Source organism: Pelodiscus sinensis, chromosome 5 (genome assembly GCF_052426305.1).
Source record: "Pelodiscus sinensis isolate ZL-2025 chromosome 5, ASM5242630v1, whole genome shotgun sequence".
NCBI classification, from domain to species: domain Eukaryota; kingdom Metazoa; phylum Chordata; order Testudines; family Trionychidae; genus Pelodiscus; species Pelodiscus sinensis.
In genome coordinates this window covers 72,081,590-72,104,873 of record NC_143056.1, presented here as the reverse complement: position 1 = coordinate 72,104,873, position 23,284 = coordinate 72,081,590, and the positions used below count along the sequence as shown (strand labels likewise).

Here is a 23,284-nt window from a genome sequence, read left to right as displayed (position 1 = left end):
AAACAAAGGAAGTATTTCTTGATGCAGCATACAACCTGTGGAAATCCTTGCCAGAGGATGTTGAGAAGGACTTTAGCACAGTTCAAATAAGAATTAGATAAATTCATGGAGGATACGTCTATTAATACTTATTAGCCAGGATGGGTAGGAATGATGTCTAACACTGTTGGTCAGAGGCTGGAAATGGGTAACAGGAGATCGATCACTTGAAGAGTCCCTGTTCTGTTCAGTCCCAATTTGTACCTGATATTGGCCACTGTTGGAAGACAGAACACTGGGCTAGATGGATCTTTAGTCTGACCCTGTATGGCTGTTCTTAATACATGTTAAACTGAACACATGGGCTGTGTCTAGACTGGCCAGTTTTTCCGGAAAATCAGCTGCTTTTCCGGAAAAACTTGCCAGCTGTCTACACTGGCCGCTTGAATTTCCGCAAAAGCACTGACAGCTCAGCTTTGTTTTCCGCAAAAAAGCCCCGATCGCAAAAATGGCGATCAGGGCTTTTTTGCGCAAAAGTGCGTCTAGATTGGCACGGATGCTTTTCCGCAAAAAAAGCACTTTTTGCGGAAAAGTGTCCGTGCCAATCTAGATGCTCTTTTCCACAAATGCTTTTAACGGAAAACTTTTCCGTTAAAAGCGTTTGCGGAAAATTATGCCAGTCTAGACGTAGCCATGGATTTAACCCTGTGGACTGATTTGACTATGTGGCTCAGTTGCTGCCTGGATCCCTTTTATGATATCTACAAAGAACAGTCCCTGCAGGGAACATGGTCTTCTGACTGAAAATACATTGATCGTGATATATCTTCCCTTTTTTTTCAAATATTTTAATATAAATATTAAAACAAATAATTGAAGCCCAAGCACTCACCCAGTGTCCTTTTGGCCTGGGATTGCTGCACATAGCCAAACTGCAGTCTTGTCTTCACTTGTTAAGTAGTCTCTTAGATAATCTAGTCTCAATAGGTTACCATAGCATAAGTGACCCATCTCTATCTCTTTGTCACTTGTTTCTGGCTGTAGCAAACTGTCTCTCAGTCCATTCTTCTTCCTCTCTATGAGGTTGGCCACTGGATGGTTCTCTCTGATCCACAGGGATCTGAGTGTTGCCTCTACTGGCTCATGACTGTCTCCTGCACTTGTCCCTCTTGCATAACCTGGGTGCCATTGCATCTCTTCCAACTTCACTAGTCCCTTCCTTCTGGGGTTTCTCTATTAGCTGGATTCTAACGGTAGTGCCTGTCTGCAAAACTGGTACGTCCTCACTGGCCTATAATCTGGTGCCTCCTTTCTCTGACTAATGGTCATCTCCTCTTGAGAGTATCCCCTTCCTTCTGGCTGCCAAAGTGCTCGACTAACTGGTGTCGGAACTTTGATTTATTTATTTATTTATTTATTGGTCTTTGTCCCGTCAGGGCTTGGGCTGGGCTGGTTGGCGACCACGCTGGGGTATAACTCTGGGTGTTAGCTAACCAGCGGCTCCGGTCCCACAGACAGCCTTGCGCAGGAGTCTCTCACAATCATCCGTGAGTCGTAGCTTGTGGCTACTCTGCCCTTCTCACCAGCTCCACTGAACACGACGCAGGCGGCAGCAGAGGCATGACGCAGGGGCACGAAACCCTGCAGCAGGCGCGAGGGACAAAGCAAAGGACAATTCAACCGGCGGCCCGTTGCTGAAGGAGCTGTAGGCCGAAGAGCTACGCACCCCTCCCCGCCCCCGAGCCCCTCCGCAGCGAGCACCAGTCCCTCAGCCGCCTGGGCAGCAAGCGGGCGCGCGCACCCCAAGCGCTCAGCCCCTCCAGCCAATAGAGACGTGCGTCTGCAGAAGGCGGGCGGGGCGCGTGCGTGCGTGCGGCCGTTGGGGTGGGGCCACGGCTGGGGGGGTGGATCGGGCGCTGCCGTGAGGTGTTTGTCTCCTGGTATGTGGCTGGGGCGGCTGCGCAGCTCCGCGGGGTGAGCGAGACGGGGCTGTCTCCGGTGTCTCCGGGCTGGGCGCGAGGGGTGTAGAACAAGGAGCTGCTGGGCGCGTTCGTGCGGAGCGGCGGCAGCAGGAGTAGGCAGGTGAGTCCGCCCCCCCACTTTGTGATCGACTCCCCCTGGGGGGGTGGTAGGGGCGTTGGGTTCCGGGGGGAGCTCTGGTCCCAGCCCCCGCTGCTGCTGCTGCGCCTCGGGATTTCCCAGGACGGGAGGCGGGCGCGGGGCGGATTTTGCTCCCCCCCTTCCTCGTGAACTTTGGTAGGGTCCCAGCGGAGCTGCGGAGTGACCCGTGTCTGTGCAGTCGGGGGGGGGGGTGCGTATATCTGGGGGACCTTGCCGTTTGCGTATCCGCCAGCTTCCCTGTACGCACTAGGGGCCCGATCGTGCAGCGTTTGCCAACATAAGGCTTGCTCGCCGGTGCAACCATTGCAAGTTTCAGCCTTTAAAGGTGCGTTAATAAGGCTCCCCGTGTTGAGTGTTGTCTTTTACTTTCTGAATGTATTTATTTTAATAATGGTCTGTACGTACTTCATCATCTGTTGGGCAAGCCAGCGTTTGGAAATCTTACTGTGAAGAGATTGCTCGGTAGAGATTTATGGGGCTTTGCAGGATTAAATTAAAGTGGCTTGGCAACCAACACATTCAAGGTTGCCCAGTAGGCATTGATCAAACTATTGACTAAATATCAGTGAATTACACTGATGAGACTGTTACGGTAACGTTTCGGATCTCTCTAATCGACAGATCAGAGTAGGAAGTGTACACCTAAGCAACAAGGAAGACAGTTTCTGTCCCAGAGATATTACTTTAGAAAGAGTGGCAAAATACAGCTTGCTGATTTTATTAGAAAGCTGACAGCAAGTAGAAGCTCTACCCAAAACAATCACTTACAAGGTATCCTCACTGTTTTGAATATACAGATGGGTTTTGTTTGTTTGTTTACAAAATTACTAAAGCTACATAGCTGAAAGAGATGGGAGTGAAGGATGAAACTGTTCATTTTTGCTTCCTGTTTGTGTGGGTTTCCAGTCAACAAGAGTAATATTTTTTTAAAGGTAGGAAAATCTGGTTATAAAAACAAATGACAGGGATGTGAGAGAAATTGTAATATCCAATTTAATTTTAAAATGAGCCATCAAAATGTAAGTTTCAAAATGTGAGTTACAATAGTTTTGAATTCTGTGATGGAAGCAAATGTTGGATTTCATACCTAATGGTGCCTTTGAAGCAGGGAGACTACTATTGTTTAAAAGCACTAGTTAATGAGCAATTTTATTGTATCTCTAAATATATTTTCTAATTGTTAAACCAGAACCCACTGACAGTGTTTTGTTCATGCTTATGTGAATTTTTCAAGTTGTTGTAGAGGCTTAGAACTAAACTAAAATTGCAAGTAAATCCTTAAGTTCTATTAAATGCACAATGAATACTATATAGTTTTTAAATCAAGTGCATTTTTATGATAAATTTAAAAATCAGTTTGTTGAAGGGTCACCAAAGATAACCAAAATCTTTGAGGAAATACTTTGTTAAATGCTCTCAACATTTTTATATATATATATATATATTTTATTTGACCTCTGAAGTAAAAGCATGTGTCCCTTTTTATTGCATTATGTAATGTTCTAGGCAATCTTTTGTTTGGAGCCTAGTAAAGCAATTCTGGAATTATAAGAGTCAGAGTGGTAGTCAAAGATCTTGAATCTGAATGCATTGCAACTGCCTGTTCTTACTGATTTTGATTTTAGGGTATGCCTATTCCACAATGGCACAGCTATGGTGCTGCAGCTTTCCTGCTGTTGAACCATGGTCTGTCGATTGTAGATAGGTTAACAAAAGAATTTTTTTGTTAACCTAGCGGTGTCTACACTGGTGATTGTCTACTTCTTACATTGAACAGGGCTCAAGTTTTTCATAGCCCTAAGCAGTGTAGCTAGGGCAATTTTTTTGCCTTTGTTACACATTGGAGCTCCTTTGTGAATTTGTCCTGAACTCTGATAAGCAGGTGTGTCTCATACATAGCTGATACAATTGAAAAATCTTTGAATACAAGTGAAATATCTTCCTGAGACACTGTTCTTGTTGGCTGGCTTCTTGAAAAGCATTACATAGTGACTTGGACATGGCAGTCTCCTTCCATTAGGAATGAAAATGCAAAACTGCAATCCTTCATAATTCATTTTTGTACAGTTCTAGTATTTAATGTGTTTCTGGTCATGGTGCTATTTCATCTTGGTTACTCCTGCTTTGGGAACATCAACCAAGGTTTTCAAAAGTGACTAGTAATTTTTCAGTGCCTCAATTGTAGTGTATGCAACTTCAGACACTTTAAAGGTCTGCTTTTTTTCAGAGGGTGGATGTACCACGCTTTCTTAAAATCGGACCTCTTTAAGGGGCATCATGTGGCACACCTGAAATCATGGTGGGTAAATATAAATGGTTTTAAAAATATTTTGATTAAATAATTTAAAAAATGGATTTTTATATTTTTTTACTTTGTTTTCAAATGGAATATTAATTCAATGCAAAATACACCAAGGCTTAAATTATTTCTTAAAACATTGAAATAAAAATGTATTAAATCCATGAACTGCTGTCATACTTAGAGATGAAAGCTGTTTTTTCTCTATAAAGAAAGGTGTTTCCCATTATTTAAACTTTTGAGGTCAAGCTTAATAAATATGGCACAGTAGCTCAGCCAAAATAATTTCGGAGATTGTTTCATTGTCAAGAATATTAGGCAATGGGAATATAAATGCTAGTAACTTTCACTTAGGCATACTTAAAAATTTTCCTCGGCTTATATGAAACAATCAGTTTGTTTAGTTTAGAAAAGAGAAGATTGAGGGGGGGACATGATAGCAGTTTTCAGATATCTAAAAGGGTGTCATAAGGAGGAGGGAGAAATCTTGTTCATCTTGGCCTCTGAGGATAGAACAAGAAGCAATGGGCTTAAACTGTAGCAAGGGAGGTTTAGGTTGGACATAAGGAAAAAGTTCTTAACTGTCAGGGTAGTCAAACCCTGGAATAAATTGCCCAGGGAGGTTGTGGAATCTCCATCTCTGGAGATATTTAAGAGTAGGTTGGATAAATGTCTATCAGGGATGGTCTAGACAGTATTTGGTCCTGCCATGAGGGCAGGGGTCTGGACTCGATGACCTCTTGAGGTCCCTTCCAGTCCTAATATTCTATGATTCTATAATTTGCTAATTACAGTTAATATCAATGTTTAAAAAATAATTTAGCTATAAACATGAGGCCTCTTCTGATAAGAAAAAATTGTGTGTTCAAAATATTGTTGTTCACTAAAAATATTTAAATGTGTGAAGTAACTATGTTGGCACTACGTCCATTCTGAAGCAGAGTTGAAAACACAAATGAAATCCTAATATCCAGTCTACTTTTTAGTTGGTAGTCATAGTCTTTCCTAATGAAGTTTATACTTCCGTTGATATCCTTGCTCCAGCTCACATTACTACTATGATTCTCAAAATATGAAATGTGTGTTTCTTTCAGAAAATCTACTCCTTAGAATGCATAGTTCTTGTTCACCATAAATTAGCCAAGTATACAAATGACTGTTAAGGTGTCTGTAGATATACCTCTAATGTTCTTTGCCATAAATTTCTTCAGGGGCTTTCTTATCTAACAGGTGTGGTTAGAGACCATGAATATATATGCCTTTGAATATATCATTATCTACTAGAGTGTGTGGGTATTTATTTTGATATGGGGGTATTAATAATTCTGACTTCTGAGATCTAATTTAACGCCATCTGAAGTAGATGGAAAAAATCACCATTGACTGCATTAGGATTTGGATCAGGCCATTTAATCTTCATGTTGTCTACCTGAAGAAGACTTGTATTTGTGTTCTGGTAGCATCCACAAAGTGATGGGCATTTGTCACACACGGGAAAATACAGTCTTGTTGTGAAGAGTTTGCAGTCTAATAGGCAAATTTCCAGATACAATTTCTTAACGTCTTGTTACAAACTAGACCAACTATACTAATAATTGTGCACACATTCTTATTTGGAACCAACGTGGTCTCCTGGAGCTGCAGGTTTGATTTTTTTTTCACAGAAGTATAGGAAGTGAAACTTAATGTTAAACTCTTCATCTATATATTTTAGGGATGTTAAATATTGATTAATTAAATATTCGATTACACTCATGAATTCTTATTGGCTACTCGACTATTCTATAGTCCCCAGGTGTGAAGTTGGTAACCAACCTAGGAGCCCCCCTGCCACTCTCCGCCGCTGCCTCTGTATCAGAGGCAGCAGCGCAGGGTGCAAGGAGGGAGCTGGTACACGAGGGGAGCCAGTTTAAAAACCATCTCCCCTCACGGACCAGCTGCCTGTCACCCCACACTGCTGCTTTTGATATGAAGGCAGCAGTGTGGGGTGGCAGCAGCCTCTGCCCAGGAGGTAACTGTACTCCCGGACCCGGTACGAGTCAAAACTGAGTTGGGCTGCCTGCCCACCTGGCTCATAATACACTTTAAAAGCAGAGCCACAGCAGGGGTAGGTCCCGGATGTGGCGCAAGACGGGACTGAGCTGGGTTGCTGGACAGCCTGCTAACACTTTATTGGAGGGGAGGGAGAAGATGTGTGTAGTCTATAGCATTAACCTATAAGCTTTTGCTTGTCAGCTAATCGGTTAATTGACTACCCTATTATATCCCTAATATATTTACTATAATATAAATTACAGACTTCTTTTTAAAATGTCTAGTTTCTTGAAATTGTAAGATTGGAATTCTGCAGTGAAAATCGAATATAAAAATGATTAATAAGACAAGGTGTCAGTCTTTGAACATTTGTATTTATTTATACACTTTTTTTTAATGTTTCTCTTAGGAATACTTATTTTAAGCTGTAACTAAAAGTACCTTTTTAAAGATCAAGAGTGCACAGAAAAATATACCAACCAAAATTCAACCATGATTCTGGCCATGCTTATTTTTATTAATTGATTTAGAGTCTGCCTGCCTTTCATTAATTTAATTATATGAAGTTCTGTATGTAGTTTTGTATTGGCCTGTGTGTATAAGTATGAGATGTTAGCTGTAAAATGTGTTTTTGCAGTGTTCAAGAAATTATATTAGAACATAAGAATAGCCATATTGGGTCAGACCAACGGTTCATCTAGCCCAGTATCCTGTCTGCGGACAGTGGCCAATACCAGATGCCCCAGAGGGAGGGAACACAATAGATAAACCTCACGTGATTCCCTCCCCTGTCACCCGATTCCAGACAAACAGGGAGAATTCTATAGGAAATGTATAAGTCACTTGTAATCTTCATGTAGGAATCATTGAAATCTTCAGGAGCTGGGAGGATTCTGGGTGGTAGAAAGTTAAGATGATTTATTGGTGACTTCATTAGTTATTTTATTTTATGACATGCAGTGGTGGGATATCCAATCTAACCGCTTCAACTACAGTTAATAGTATTTTATAGGGAGATAGATATGCAAACATTTAAAAACGTTAATTTTGAAATTGATGCTCATGTATGCTAAAGAATCTGTTGAATGAGCCAGCTGAAGTGCTAAAAGTTACAATGTGAGTAACTTAACAACTAAGTGATCAACAGCTCGATGTCAGGTTGGTGGTCGGTTTCTAGCGGAGTGCCCCAAGGATCTGTTCTTGGACCAGTTTTGTTCAACATCTATATTAATGACCTGGATGAGGGGATGGATTGCACCCTCAGCAAGTTCTCAGATGACACTAAGCTAGGGGAGATATAGATGCACTGGAGGGCAGGGATAGGGTCCAGAGTGACCTGGACATATTAGAGGATTGGGCCAAAATAAATCTAAGGTGGTTCAACAAAGACAAGTGTAGAGTCCTGCACCTGAGACAGAAGAATCCCAAACATTGTTACAGGCTGGGGACCGAATGGCTAAGAAGAAGTTCTGCAGAAAAGGACCTGGGGATTACAGTGGATGAGAAGCTGGATATGAGTCAACAGTGTGCCCTTGTAGCCAAGAAAGCTAATGGCATATTAGGATGCATTAGGAGGAGCATTGCCAGCAGATCCAGAGAAGTGATTATTCCCCTTTATTCAGCTCTGGTGAGGCCACATCAGGAATATTGTGTCCAGTTCTGGGCCCCCCACTATAGAAAGGATGTGGACGCATTGGAGAGGGTCCAGCAGAGGGTGACCAAAATGATTAGGGAGCTGGAGCGCATGACCTATGAGGAGAGACTGAAGGATTTGGGTTTGTTTAGACTACAGAAGAGAAGAGTGAGGGGGGATTTAATAGCAGCCTTCAATTTCCTGAAGGGAGGTTCCAAAGAGGATGGAGAAAGGCTGTTCACAGTGGTGACGGATGGCAGAACAAGGAGCAATGGTCTCAAGTTAGTGGGAGAGGTCTAGGTTGGATATTAGGAAAAACTATTTCACAAGGAGGGTGGTAAAGCACTGGAATGGGTTACCTAGGGAGGTGGTAGAATCTCCAACCCTAGAGGTTTTTAAGTCTCGGCTTGACAAAGCCCAGGCTGAGTTGATTTAGTTGAAATTGGTCCTGCCTTGGGAAGGGGGCTGGATTTGATGACGTCCTGAGGTCTCTTCCAGCTCTATGATTCTACTGGTGTGGAATGTGACATGGGGTATTATAAGGATGACTGAAGCATGATGGCATAGCAGTCATGACTAGAATACAAATATTGAAGGGTATGAGCTTTCCAGGAGAGAGAGTTAAAAGTTATGGGGTAATGTATATCAATAATGTGGTAAACGGTAAAGAAATAAAATGGTCTTGGTAGGGGTGTTTAATTGCGTTTAATCAACTAATCGACAAGTCGATTAAATTTCCGTTGACTAGTTGATAAGCATGGGAAATTGCGGAGCTGCAGCAGAGTTAGATCCCTGCTCTGCCTTTTTAATGTATTAGGAGGTGGTGGGCTCTTAATACATTTAAAAGGCTAAAGTGCAGTGGGGAGGGAGAGACTACATGCGATCTGGGACAGCTAATTCCCAGATTGCACCTGGTCCCCCAGTTCACGCCTTGTTCCCTCCACTGTCCTTCAGCCTTTTAAATGTATCAAGAGACTGCTGGCTCTTGATATATTTAAAAAGAAGCAGCACAGTAGGGGGGGACAAGACACGAGCTGGAACAGCTGCTTCTCAGCTCACACCCGGTCTCTGCAATGCCTCTGCCTCCCCTGACCCCTGCAGAGACAGTGCTGTTGCGGGGCCGGTTTTTTAGATGGCTTCCTCAGCACTGGCTTCTGTTCCCCACCCTTGCCGCCTCTCTCTGAGCAAGGGGTGGGGAGAAGCGACTAGTCAAGTCACTAGTCGACTATCCAATAAGCATATGCTTATCAGATAGTCGACTAGTCACTGACATCCCTAGGTCTTGGTCAAAATCATAGTGGGAAGGATAAAAGAGGTTCTTGATCATAAGAACGGTCATACTGGATTAGACCAATGGTCCATCCAGCTCAGTATCTTGTCTGTCAACAGTGGCCAATGCCAGAGGCCCCAGAGGGAGGGAACACAACAGATAATCTTCACATGATCCCTCCTGTCACCCACCTCCAGAGAAACAGTTGTTTGTGCGAGTGTGTGGTGTTTGCAGTAGACCTCCAGGTTTGTTTTTGGATATGGATAGCCATCTCTCTAATGTTAGAAAGATAAAGATTACTGAAAATAGTCATTATGGAAGATATTAAGGGTATGTCTAGATTACATGCCTCTGACGGCAGAGGCATGTAAATTAGATTACCCAACATAGTCAATGAAGCGGGGATTTAAATATCCCCCGTTTCATTAAAATAAAAATGGCTGCCGCGCTGTGCCAGCTCAGCTGATTGTCGGCACAGCGCGGCAGTCAAGACGGATTTTGGTCGACAGGGAATGCCTTTGTCGACTGCTACCTTATGCCTCATGAAACGATGTTTACAGGAGCAGTCGACAAAGGCGTTCCCTGTCAACTGATCCGCGTCTTGACTGCTGCGCTGTGCTGACAATCAGCTGAGCTGGCACAGTGCAGCAGCCATTTTTATTGGACTAGAAAAAGGTTACTATTGGAGTTCTTCAAGGATCAGTTTTGAAACTGATTGTATTAGATATTTTCATTAATGACATTGGCACAAGAAGTAGGTGTGCTAATGAAACTTGATGCATAAAATTGGGATGCATTGTCAATACAGAGAAGGATCTAAATATTATATAGGAAGAATTGATTACTTTGAGGCTGTAGTAAAAGAAACGGGATGAAATTTAATAATACAAAGTGCATGACCTTGCACTCAGACTAATAACAAGAGTTTCTGTTATAGACTGAGAGTTCATCAGTTGAAAACAGGAAGCGATAGAAGATCCTAGGTGTATTAGTCAATCACTATGAGCCATCAGCATAATCTAGCCATGAAAAAGACAAATCTGCTCTCAGAAGGGAATTCCAGAAGTGAAAAGAAAATATTAATGCTACTATACAAGGCACTGGTAAAAACTCATCTGGTATTCTGTGCACAAATCTGTTCACCTGTGTTCCTGAAAAAATTATTCAAACTGGAACAGGTGCAGAGAAGAGCTCCTGGGATGATCGGGGACTAGTTATCAGAGGGGTAACCGCGTTAGTCTGTATCTGTGGCACCTTAACGATTAACAGATTTATTTGGGCGTAAGCTTTTGTGGACAAAACCACACTTTGTCAGATGCATGGAGTGGAAAGGAGAGGCAATTTTTTTAGGTTTATGCCCAAATAAATCTTCTAGTCTTTCAGGTGCTGTTAGGTTTTGGGGACTAGATAGACTCTCTTAAAAGAGAAGAGTTTAAGGATTTTTTACGGAAAATGACAGTTCTCCAGGATATTGAACTACAGACACATTACTCAACTGTTACACTGCTGTTGATCAGAGAACACAATTTTCTTCGATTCGAAGTGTTTTGCTTCCTCACTGTAGGAGAAGAGGGTCTGCTGATCTCTGCAGCAGATACTTCAGAAGTTCATGGTTTCAATTTACTAAAAGTAACCCACTCATCCTCCAAGCACAGGTTGAACCTCTGGTCCAGCACCCTCAGTTCCTGACTGGTCCTAAATCAGGGAATATGCTTTACCAGGGGAGGTCAGTGCCAACACCTCTGCTGCTAGCTGCCACGAGAATCACAGGTCCGATGATGCATACCCAAGGGGGGAAGGACAGAACCAGATGGACCATTTTAGCAAATAAAAAATATGTATTTATAACAGTGATGAATTTATAGTATTTATTCTAAGATTTTAATAGACCGTGTTAATAAAGAATTTACAGTATTTATTATATTTATTCTATGATTTCTAGTTAAACGTGTCAGAGATATAAGGATGGGAATGGCAAGGGGAATAGTCTATAGTCTAAAAATATCCAGCTACACTATTTAAATAACAGTGATAACTACAAACTCTAAGCTTATACAACAAGAAAAAATCAAATCATACATACCAACTTACACAGCACATGGAACATTTCAAAGATATCGATTCGGTTGCGAAGGCCTTAGTTACACCCGAGAGTTGGGGGAGGTGGCTGGTCGGTTGATCAGGCCAGCAGCGCTTTGAAGTATACGGGAAGACACACGCACAGTGGTACGTGTGTTGCGAAGACCTCCTCGAGTGAACTGTGCGATGGGTATTTAATCCCAAATCTGCACATTGCTTTCCCGCGCTTGCATATTACCATATATGGCCCAATGGTCACCAAGTGGGGGTCTGTGTCCCAGGGGTTGGGCCGCAACTGAGCAGGTTTCATGTGACCAGGTAAGCCCCGCAGTTCTCATGCCACGGTGACGGGTGGGAGAGTCTGAGGCTATTTTCCCTTTTTCACACCTTCCCTTTTTCTAAAGGCAATGGTATGCAGGAAGGGTGTGGTCAGTTTCTCCCAAGGAGTACTGCAGCCCACTATAGCAAGAGTGGCCTGGCCAAACTTTTTTACTGGGGGGGGCAGTTTTTTCTCTAACACTAGCTGCAGAGCTCTGCTCCATTGGCAGCAGAGGGGCCAGCAATAGCAGAGTTGGGACAGAAGGGATGCTTGGAGGAAGAGGCCGGATGGCTTCCTCTCCCCCCTTCCATTCTCACCACCCCCCTCGCCTGAGCACTCCCGCAGTCCCCATTCCTCCCCCTTCCTTCCCTGAACTTGAATGCCACAGATGAGCTGTGCCACTCCGGAAGAGTAGGGGAGGAGTTACTGAGCATGGGTGCCCAGCTTTCCCCTGTGAGTGTTCCAGCCACAGATGGTGGATCACATATACTGCTGGATGAGGAAAGTCCAGCTTATAGAGGTCCAGTCTGTAGGCTGTTTATTTACAGATGTTTATTGACATTCCACGTTTTAGACTTTGGTTTTTACAGTACACTTGTTCTAATTCAGGAACTAAGTTACACCTGGGGGAAGGGTTGTGCTGAGACCTGGCAGGACCAGGGATTGAGCCTTCATCTTTGTGCCCCAACTCCCCTGTCCTTTAACAGTGGAAAGCCACAACGGGGAGTGCAGGAGATGAGCAAGTAGTCGATAGTGCTAACCAATAAGCTCCTGCTTATCCGGTAGTCGTCTACTTGCTTACATCTTTAGTTTGTATTGGTCCCAGTAGCCACCTGTACCATGGTGGCTAGTCTGAGCTAGCGCATTAACAACAACATATAGAGCTAGTGCTTTTTTTTTCTTCCTGCACTAGGGAGCATGTTCCCAGCTGCAATTTAGGCATAACCTTAGAGCAGTGGTACCCAAACTTTTGAGTTGTACCTTCTATTACCCCATCTTTGTCCTGCCCCTGAGAGCCACAGCTAGGAGTAGGTCTGCAGCCTGCAGTGGAGGGGAGAGAAATCGGATGTGGATGGGGCAAAGGAGCTAAGGCTAGGGCTGAGGGCTGGAACAGAGCTGTAGCTGGGCTGCACTGGGGGCCAGCAGCTAGGTCTGTGGCCAGGTACGGCTTCATTCCCAGTCTCTGCCGCATCTAGGAACAGGGCTAAGCTTGGGAGCTGGCACAAGGCTGGGTGTGGATCTGCACTGGGGATGGGGACAGGTGCCAGGAATTGGATGGAGCTCTCTCCCTGCCTCCTTTGGAGGCTGACCTGGGCCACGCCACACTTGGTGGACATGCTTCCTTAGGGGGAGCGGGCCCAAATTTGAGGAGCTCTGCTTTAGGGTTTGTCTTAGTTTAATATTCCCACTGCAGAGATATGCTTTGGCCAAACCAATGTGACTGTGTCCATAATTGTGTTGTATTAGCTCATGTGCTGGAAAGGATTTCTGGCAGCATATCCAAGGTTTGTAGTGGTGCTTTAAACTGGGTCTGTCTATAAATTCATTCAGTGTGCTATGGGAGAACTTAGTTCTCCTTAGAACATAAGAACGGCCGTACTGGGTCAGACCAAAGGTCCATCTAGCCCAATAGCCTGTCTGGCGACAGTGGCCAGCACCAGGTGCCTTAGAGAGGGTGGACCGAAGACAGTGATCAAGTGATTTGTCTCCTGCCATCCTTCTCCAGCCTCTGACAAACAGAGGCCAGGGACACCATTTCTATACCCTGGCTAATAGCCTTTTTTGGACCTAACCTCCATGAAATTATCTAGCTTCTCTTTAAACTCTGTTATAGTCCTAGCCTTCACAGCCTCCTCTGGCAAGGCATTCCACAGGTTGACTACACGCTGTGTGAAGAAGAACTTTCTTTTATTAGTTTTAAACATGCTACCCATTAACTTCATTTGGTGTCCTCTAGTTCTTCTATTATGGGAACTAATAAATAACTTTTCTTTGTTCGCCCTTTCCACACCACTCATGATTTTATATACCTCTATCATATCCCACCTCAGTCTCCTCTTTTCTAAACTGTAAAGTCCCAGTCGTTTTAACCTCTCTTCATATGGGACCTGTTCCAAACCCCTAATTGTTTTAGTTGCCCTTTTCTGAACCCTTTCCAAGGCCAAAATATCTTTTTTGAGGTGAGGAGACCACATCTGTACACAGTATTCAAGATGTGGGCGTACCATAGTTTTATACAGGGGCAGTAAGATAGTCTGTGTCTTATTTTCTATCCCTTTCTTAATAATTCCTAGCATCCTATTTGCCTTTTTGACCGCCGCTGCACACTGTGTGGAAGTTTTCAGAGAACTATCCACGATAACTCCAAGATCTTTCTTGATTTGTCATAGCCAAATTAGTCCCCATCACACTGTACGTATAGTTGGGGTTATTTTTCCCGATGTGCATTACGTCACACTTATCCACATTAAATTTCATTTGCCATTTTGTTGCCTAATCGCTCAGTTTGGTGAGATCTTTTCAGAGTCCCTCACAGTCTGCTTCTGTATCAACTATCCTAAACAGTTTGGTATCATCCGCAAACTTTACCACCTCGCTGCTTACCCCTTTCTCCAGATCATTTACTAATAAGTTGAACAGTATTGGTCCCAGGACTGACCCTTGGGGGACACCACTAGTTACCCCTCTCCATTCTGAAAATTTACCATTTATTCCTACCCTTTGTTTCCTGTCTTTTAACCAGTTCTCAATCCATGAAAGGACCTTCCCTCTTATCCCATGGCCATGTAATTTACACAAGAGCCTTTGGTGTATGTTATGTTCTTTGGGTTCTTTTGTGGAAGTGCTCGTTTGGTCTGTCTTCTGTTTATGTCTATAGGCACTGATTCCATGGGTGCTCTGTTGCTGGATGCCCATGGAAAAAGGGTGCTCAGCATCCACCTTCATGATCAGCTGTTGGTGACCATGGATTAGTTCCATAGGGGACTCAGCAGATGAGCTGCTCTTTATGGGCAATCTGTACATAGTTGCTATTATCTGTTTGGCAGGCAGGCAGACCTAGAGATCAGCTGTTTCCCACCTCCCTGCTCTTGCAGGGGCTGAGTGAGTCTTATTTTTAAAAAAAGTGCCTTAAGGGGTGGGCAGGAGTATTCACTTGTCTGCTTTCTCCCTCCCAGTCAAGCTCAATTCCCACCACAGCAAGCATCTCATGATCCAAAGAAGCCCAGATAGACTAAAGTAGGGAAAGAAAAGCCCTGACCCTGGTGTAAGCAACACTGGGAAGGCGGAAGAGGGGACTTTAAACTGGGATGTTAGTGCAGAGAGCTTGTAGCTGAATATAATGATTTTAATATATTGTAATTAATCCTATTGTAATTATGAAGTTCATTACTATTTTAATAATGAGTATGAATGAAGTAAAAATATGCTGAAAATTGCCAGTTTTGGGGAAAGGTAGGAGAGGGCAGAAAGGAGTGAGCAGTGGGCTGGAGATGCTTATTGAAGGGAACCTAGGGAGAAGGAGCAGAGTGGGGGGTTGGGCCTTGGGAAAATGAGTATAATTGGAATGGAGCACCTCTAGTAAAACCAAAAGTCAGCACCTATGATTATGCCTCAGCTTTACCACATGTCTGCTGTCGTCTACTGGCCAGCTGACTGTGTGAGAAAAGGATTTCTTGGGTGGTATATCTGTTCAAATGCTTTGGGCGTGCAACAGACACAGAATAGGCAAACTGAGGGTACGTCTAGACTACATGTCTCTGTCACCAGAGGCATGTAGATTAGGCTACCAGACATAGGAAAATGAAGCGGCGATTTAAATAATCGCCGCTTCATTTAAATTTACATGGCTGCCGCGCTGAGCCGACAAACAGCTGATCAGCTGTTTGTCGGCTCAGCGCAATAGTCTGGACGTGCGGGTGTCGACATCAAAGGTATTTGTCGACCACCCAGGTAAACCTCATCCCAGGAGGCAAACCTGGGTGGTCGACAAATACCTTTGATGTCGATACCCGCGCGTCCAGACTATCGCGCTGAGCCGACAAAAAGCTGATCATGGTGGTCAAATATTGGAATAAATTGCCAAGGGAGGTGGTGGAATCTCCCTCTCTGGAGATATTTAAGAACAGGTTGGATAGACATCTGTCAGGGATGGTGTAGACGGAGCTTGGTCCTGCCTTGAGGGCTGGGGGCTGGACTCGATGACCTCTTGAGGTCCCTTCCAGTCCTATTATTCTATGATTCTATGATCAGCTGTTTGTCGGCTCAGTGCGGCAGCCATGTAAATTTAAATGAAGCAGCAATTATTTAAATCGCAGCTTCCTTTTCCTATGTCTGGTAGCCTAATCTACATGCCTCTGGCGACAGAGGCATGTAGTCTAGACGTACCCTGAGTTAGAGCACAAAGTAGACAAAATATGGCCCAAATAAAATTTTGGGATAGGATTGGAGGGCTGACTGCACCTGCAGTCGATTAGTCTGCATTCTCACTGCAGAGTGAGTTATTTTTGAAATCTGAGTACCAGATCATGCTCTCAGCCATCTGCTAGTGTAAAACACCCTTAAGCCCTCAAGTTAGTTTTTTCTGTGGGAATAGAAGGGGGCTGGAGCAATACGCAGGTGCGCTCCTCAATGAAGACCTAGCTTTAGAGTTTAATCTGGAAAACAGCAAACACTGCAGAAAGTAAAACACTTAATGCTCAGGATGTTAAGCAGCTAATCAGTAAATATATCGGTAAGCATGAGGCTTACCAATACGCTTACTGGTTAGCTGGTTAACTGGTCCTCACTAATGAACTTCATTGATGGTGAGCTGTGCTGGGCTGGAGCAGTCCCTGCTGTGGAGGAGCTCATAGGCCACAGCAGGGTCAGGTGGTGAGATGCAGGCCCAAGTTAAAATGGTTAATCGGTTAAGTACTATCATTTAACTGGTTAACTCCATGTTTCTCAGCTGTGGGTCCCGACCCCCCAGGGGGTTCGGAGCAACTTAGAGGGAGTTCACAGTATCCTAAAGTTTGAGGACCCCCTGGGTTAACTGTTTTGACATCCCTACTTACTATACAGTACAACAGTCCTGCAGTGGTGCTTTTGTCTTAAATTTTCAGATTGTTTTAAGACAGTGGTTCTCAAACTATGGCTTGGGACCCCAGAGTAGCTCATGACTCCCTTTTAATGAGGTTGCAAAGTCTGGCTTAGACTTTCTGGGGCTGAAGCCCAACTCCCATTTCTCAGGGCCAAAACCAAAGTCCTTGAGCTTTAGCATTGGGTTGTATAGCTCAGGTTGCAGGTCCTCTGCATGGGGCTGAAGCTTCAGCTTTGGTCCCTCTGCCCAGAGCCGTGGAGACTAGTGTTTGCCTCTCCCCCTCCCACATGCTGGGGTAGTTGGACTTGGCTGGGGGGGGGGGAGCAGACTTCAGACCCCCTTCCTGGGGTTGTGAAGTAATTTGTGTTAGAAGGGGGTTGTAGTACAATGAAGTTTGAGAACCCCTGTTTTAAGTAAAACCCTGTGTAGAATGTGTATACAGTAATTTAGACTGGAGGTGTCAAAGGCAGCGATCATACTCAAAAAACAAAACAAAAAAACCTGTTGCAATCTTCTAATGGAGGTATAGAAGGTAAGTGATGGTACACTTTAGAAATGTTGTTGAAACTGAATGTTGATTTACGATTTTTGATTTGCCTTTCATGCAAAGTTGGTTGATATTTGGCAAACTCAGTGACCTGGGTTGTCAGCTGATTTCTTAGAGTAATTGGCATGTAAACAATGTTGCAGCTCTTATTTAGGAGATTCATATATTTTTCAAAACTGAGAGTATATTTAAGAACTGAAACACTATTTTGGTATGCTCTTTTAAAAAGTTAGGCCTTATCTACACTGGCAAGTTCTATTGACAAAAAATCCTTTTTTGCAACAAAACCCAGAAAACGTTCACATTTCGCTGCAATAAGTCATGACCAGGGCTTGACAAACCGCGACGAAAGCCACTCGCTAGCCCTGCACTGCGCATGCGCAAGAGCCACATTGTGCATGCCGCCGGTAAACAGGGCGCCGGTCTGAAATCTACTTGCCATGGGCAAGTAGATTCAATAGATTGTCGAGTCCTGGTCATGACAAACGCCCAGGGTTGGTCACAAAAAACTTCTACCTTTTCCCCTCCTTTACTGTCGACAATCATGCGTGTACTACAGTAGCTTTTTTTTTTTTTTTTTTTTTTTGTAGGGATGTATTAGTATATTTCTTTAAACAGTTAACTGAAGAGCCTGGGTTCACCTTCGCACAGGAGTGGCCCGAGGTGGAACGCATGATCAGCACCCCCGCCTGCAGGGTCGTCAATGGACTGACGTCATTGGCGGGTGCCCCATGACGACGACATCAGGCTCCCCGGGCAGCAGCGCCTTAGGCAGTGGCCGAGTCCGCCTATAGCCACAGGCCGCCCCTGCCCTCACAGTTACATGCAAGATATCCCACCCCTCCACTGCTGCCTTTGTCTGTGAGCACTGGTTCCTGCAGAGCCGCTCCCCCCGTCCCGTAGCAGCAGGGGGCACAAGGGGAACCTTGAAAGGGCAAGGCTGGGTGGTGGACTTGGAGGTGGGGCCCAAGATAAAATGGTTAATGATTTTATAAGCCGGCTCTCCTTGCGCATACCAGCTTCTGTGGAGCTGCCTCCCAACCTCTATATAAACGTGTAACTACTGAAAATTTGAGTGATTATACATTTATCCAAAAAAAAATATTTAACATCCTTATTTTTTTGTTGAGTTTATTGAACTCCAGCATGTTTCTCATAATGCCCCACTAGCCACTCTGGCCAGTGCTTAGAACTCTGCTGCTCTGCAGCCACATAAAAAGGTAAACAAATGCACCCCTCCCACTGCAAACCCTGGGAACTTTAAAATCCATTTCCTAGTGTCTGACATATTGTGTAGTGGTCCTGATGGAGTCATCTCAGGAAAACTGGTGATGATCACTCAAAAGGCTCTCCTGCTTGCAATATCACAGAGCTTTTGGATCTTAGCAGTGTGTGGGATGAAGAATCAGTGCAATCACAGCTGCAGTGCCTTGCAGGAACTGGGATTCAGACAGTCACATTTCTCAAGCTCTGTGTGAGAAGGGGTATAAGTGAGACACCCTACAATGCAGAATCAAGATGAAGGAACTCCAGCAGGTATACCACAAGGTGAAAAAGGCAAACAGCTGATTTGGTGCTGCATCTACAACATGCTGTTTTTATAGAGAACTGAACACAATCCTGGGTGGGGGACTCCACCTCTACACCCAAGGAGAATATGAATACTTCCCATTGAAGTCAGAAGTTATCCCAGAGACAGAAGTTATTGATGAAGAGATGAAAGTGGACAAAGAGATTAGGCTTAATCTGGTGACAACCTGTGTGCCAGGCAGCAAGGAATTGTTCTCAAGCCTCGATGTTAGAACTCTCAGAATGTATGTGCAGCATGAAAGAAAGGAAGAGATGCAGGGTCATGATGCAAGGGAAGAGACAAACAGTTTCTGTGTAAGTGGAGAGGGGTAGTGGTGTAGGTGGTGGCCATGCCATGTGTTAAATTCTAGTGCAGCTGGGTAAGGGGGGCTGTGGTGTCACAGGGCAGTAAGTTGCTAGTGTATTGCAGTGAGATGGGGCTGGCAGCAGCATGGAAATTTGCTCCTGCAGCTGGGGGAAGGTGGGGAGCAGCAGCACAGGGTGACAGGAGGCTGTATTTCTGTGAGCTGGCTAAGCTCTGCCTGGGTCTGCATTCTGTCCAAACAGCATCAGTGTACACAGAGATATCAATAGCTTCTTGCTGGAAGAAGGTGTCATAGCTTTGTCTGATGTATTTACCAGCTTTCTTATGGCGATTCCATAATAGGGCTGCCATTTTCCCATTGCCGTGGTATGACGCTCTCCCAAACCATTCCTCTATCTATGCTGCTGGAACCAAAGTGACACAGAACTTGGCTGTATAAGGATCAGGATCCCCTGCTCACATCCACATGCTGAGCCCAGAGTTGCCTGTTAACCTTCAGCAGGGATATGTCAGCCAGAGCAATGGCAATGTTTGGACAAATGTAGGATTATTACAAATTGCTTCCATGTACTCCTGCACCAGGGCAGATTGTACTTTCTTGGGAACCCATGCCTAATTCTCCTTCCTCCCATTTTCCCTCACCTTTAAAACTCACCATGAGCAGTGTGTCTGGAGAGATGTGTTTGCACCTCTAGGGCAGGCCTGGGCAAAATACAGCCCATGGGTTGATTCTGACCTGCCAAGCCACCAAATCCAGCCTGCGGAGGCAGCAGGGAGCCCCAGGTAGAATCCCCAGCTTGCCCTGCATGCCAGGCAGAAAAGCAGCTGCAGGGCTCCATTTCTTTGTTAAAACTGGAGGGAAGGGGGGAAATTTTAGAAGCCACCCTGCCCCCAGCACATTCCTGTTGGCCAGTTTCTAGCAGAAACCAGGCAATGTGAGCTTATTGTTGGAATAACAGGCAGCTAAGAATCACCACGCCCCCTCTCCTCAGCTCAGTTATTCTTGAAGCATGTGGCCAGTCAGGCTAGTTTGGCAGCTGACAAGTAAGTCTCTTGGCCGTAGCCTACATCTGGCTCCGCAGCCCTTTCCTGCCCCAACTCTCTGCCCCCCCCCCACTCAACATATCCAAACCTGATGCCCTCTTTTGCACCCATGCCCCCTTCCAGATCTGGCACCCCAATCTCCTACCCCAGATCACAATCCCTTCCTACCCGAAGTCATCCCAACCCACCTCCCCGCCCTCCAGTTCCCTGCTCTAGGTCACAACTGCCTGCTTCATCCCAACTCCCTCCCACACTCTAGTCTCCCTCTTGCACTCCGGTCTCTTGCCCCAAGCTCCCTTCTGCACCCAACCTCCATCACAGACTCTGCACCTCCTCCATCCATATAATGGAAGAGTGTGGCCCTCACCCACTTTCCAAAATCTTGGATGTCAGAAATTATTGGCCACCCCTGCTCTAGGGTAACAAGAAAAGTAGCAAGTTTTGTTGAGAAATGTGTATGTTAGTGAAACGTTACAATCTTTATCATGAATAGTATAGTCACTCTATTGTTAATGGTTACTTTTCCAGACCAGACCTTGAGAAGTCAGGCATGCTTACCACCAGACAGACTCAATCAATTAAGGAAAAAACCTGTTGTCATTCAAAGCTTCAAACAGAGAAAAGGGACCAAAGAAGAGCCAGGGAGATGCAAGTCAGAGCAGAAACCACTGGTTTGAGAGAACATATGCTAAAGCTCATGGAGGACAAAAGTGAGACATTGAAGTGTCTTACCAAGATGCAGGGCAAACAACCAAAGACCTTCCTATCAATACATGCAGAACTCTGGTACAGGGATTCCATCATTTTTACCCATGTTGTTTTCCATGGAAAGGGGAGTGTAGAACAAATGATTCCTGCCCTTGGGAAAAGACTATTTAAGCAATGGGAAGCTATCTGGGATCTATCTTCCGCTGGCATGACGCACTCCAGAAGAGGGCTGGGGATCCAGTTCAGAGTAAAAGATCATCTTTGACATGAAGATTATACCTAGAACAAGAACAGTTCTTTAGGGTGAGAATCTGCTTGCAATAACTTTAGTGGATTAGAACTAGCTATGTGGGGCTTTTTATCATTGTAATTTACTTTGATCTGTTTTCACTTGCATCCATTTAAATCCTACTGTTTGTACTTAATAAAAACACTGTTATTTATCAGTCCCAGTGTAAATAATTGTTACCTGAGGGACAGAGGAGGGGGGGGATCAACCAAAGTGCATATCGTTCATTGATAGAGGGTGAACATCCTCATGAGCTTGCTCTGTGGAAAACTTTTATTCAGAGAAAGATGGATTTATTTCCTGTTTTTATCCCTTTTGAGGGTTGTTTCCTGGGTGCCATGCCCTAGAACTGCATTCTCCTGGAGGTTCAGTGTCTAAATTACAGTTCAGGAGGGCAGTAACCCCCAGCTCTTTGCCTTGTTTATGGGAGATCAGAGAATCTGGTCTAGCAGAACAGAGTGGTGTAGAGCCACAGAGCAAGAAGGTGGGTGTCAGTTGCATAATCAGCACACTGGGGAACAATCCCAAGGGGTCTTCTGTGACCACATCCTGTCACAGCCACCACCTTGGGGATATGATCCTCCAAAAGGTCCAATATGCCATAGAGACACTGTTAGCTCCCTTTCAGTCTATCAAGGGTACATTCAACAACCATGCGGCATCAGCTTAGCCTGTTGTTGAACCACTCCTTACTGCTGTCCAAGTGCCCTGTGTAAGCTTTCATGAGCCAGGCTGTAAGGGATAAGCTGCATCATCTAGGATCACTATTGGCATTTCCACATCTCCCACTATAATTTTCTGGTCTGGAAATAAAAGTCCTAGCATGCAGCTTTCTGAACAGGCCACTATTCCTGAAGATGCGTGCACCATGCATCTTTTCAGACCACCCCACATTTAGGTGTGAAATGCCCACGGTGATCCACAAGGGCCTGAAACACCATGGAGAAGTACCCCTTACAGTTGATGTACTATGAGGTAAAGTGGGGTTGTGCTATAATTGGAGTATGTATGTCACTTCACTGTCCTGGCACTCACATTGTCATCCGCATCTGAGTCTTCATCCTCTCTTAAGTGCTTAAGTTGTTCTGCTGCAATGCATGATGTCCTAAGCACATTGAACACAACATGCGAGAGAAGTCTAGGATCCATGATTTTTTCACAGCAGATGCTGGAGTTTGCCACAAGGGCAGTCATTTAAGTGGCACAAAAATAAACTGGAAGGCAAAGAGGAGTTTGACAGAACATTTATCATGTTCCCAAAATAGCCATCCCTATGTTGTGCATTCCCCACAGTGCTTAGCGACTGAAGGTGTGATGCCAAGCACTGTGGAATGCTCACTCATATTGCTTTGTTCTTTCTGTCCACAGAATGTGGCTATGATATGTTTATAATGGGTGGCAGAAAAACAGGTTTAACAGGTGTTGAGTTTGAGACTTTTGCATGTCGACAGCACTTTAGTCACCAAATCTTTCCAGTGATACTTGTTGAAAATAGGTGATTTGCCTTCTAGGTTCTTGTGTCGTTTGTGGTTCTCTTAAAATATCAAATATTTACAATGGAATAATATAAATTTTTAGATCATGTTGTCTACTTTTCTTCCTATGGCTGAATTTTGTAAGCTGCTAACAAAGGTATGGTCATGCTTTTTAGAGAGATATATATGTAAATTAAAACAGAATTGTCTTTTCTCAGTTTTTACATAATACAGTATAAGGTAGTCTCTAAGATATTTGTAAGAGATTCAGCCAATGTTTGAGTAGCAGATGGTATTCTGGAACAAGATCCAGAGACGATCTGGTTAACAGGATGATATGACTGTTCCCTGACCCATCTTCATGGAGGCAAGACAAATGAGCTTACCACTACAAGTAGCTCCAAAAATAGTGGGCCTGCTTGCCTCAAGGTCGTCTGACTTATATTAAAAGTTTAGGTCTATCTGCTTTTATAACAATTGTTGTTAGAATTTGGTGAAGTAATTTTGTTCTAA

At 44.4% G+C, this 23,284-nt stretch overlaps 1 protein-coding gene across 3 annotated transcripts in view; it reads left to right on the top strand.

Annotated features, from left to right (window-relative positions):
- Positions 1-1,909: 1,909 nt before the first annotated feature.
- PALS1 (protein associated with LIN7 1, MAGUK p55 family member) overlaps positions 1,910-23,284 on the top strand; it is a 102,334-nt gene continuing 80,959 nt past the window's right edge. Inside the window, exons 1-2 of one of the 3 annotated variants that reach the window (XM_075927395.2) lie at positions 1,916-2,061; positions 4,328-4,399. The gene's annotated coding sequence lies outside the window, so the exon portion shown is untranslated. Of the gene's footprint in view, positions 2,062-2,309; positions 2,426-4,327; positions 4,400-23,284 lie in introns of those variants that run through there. The other 2 variants (XM_075927394.2, XM_075927396.2) reach the window with 2 other exon arrangements.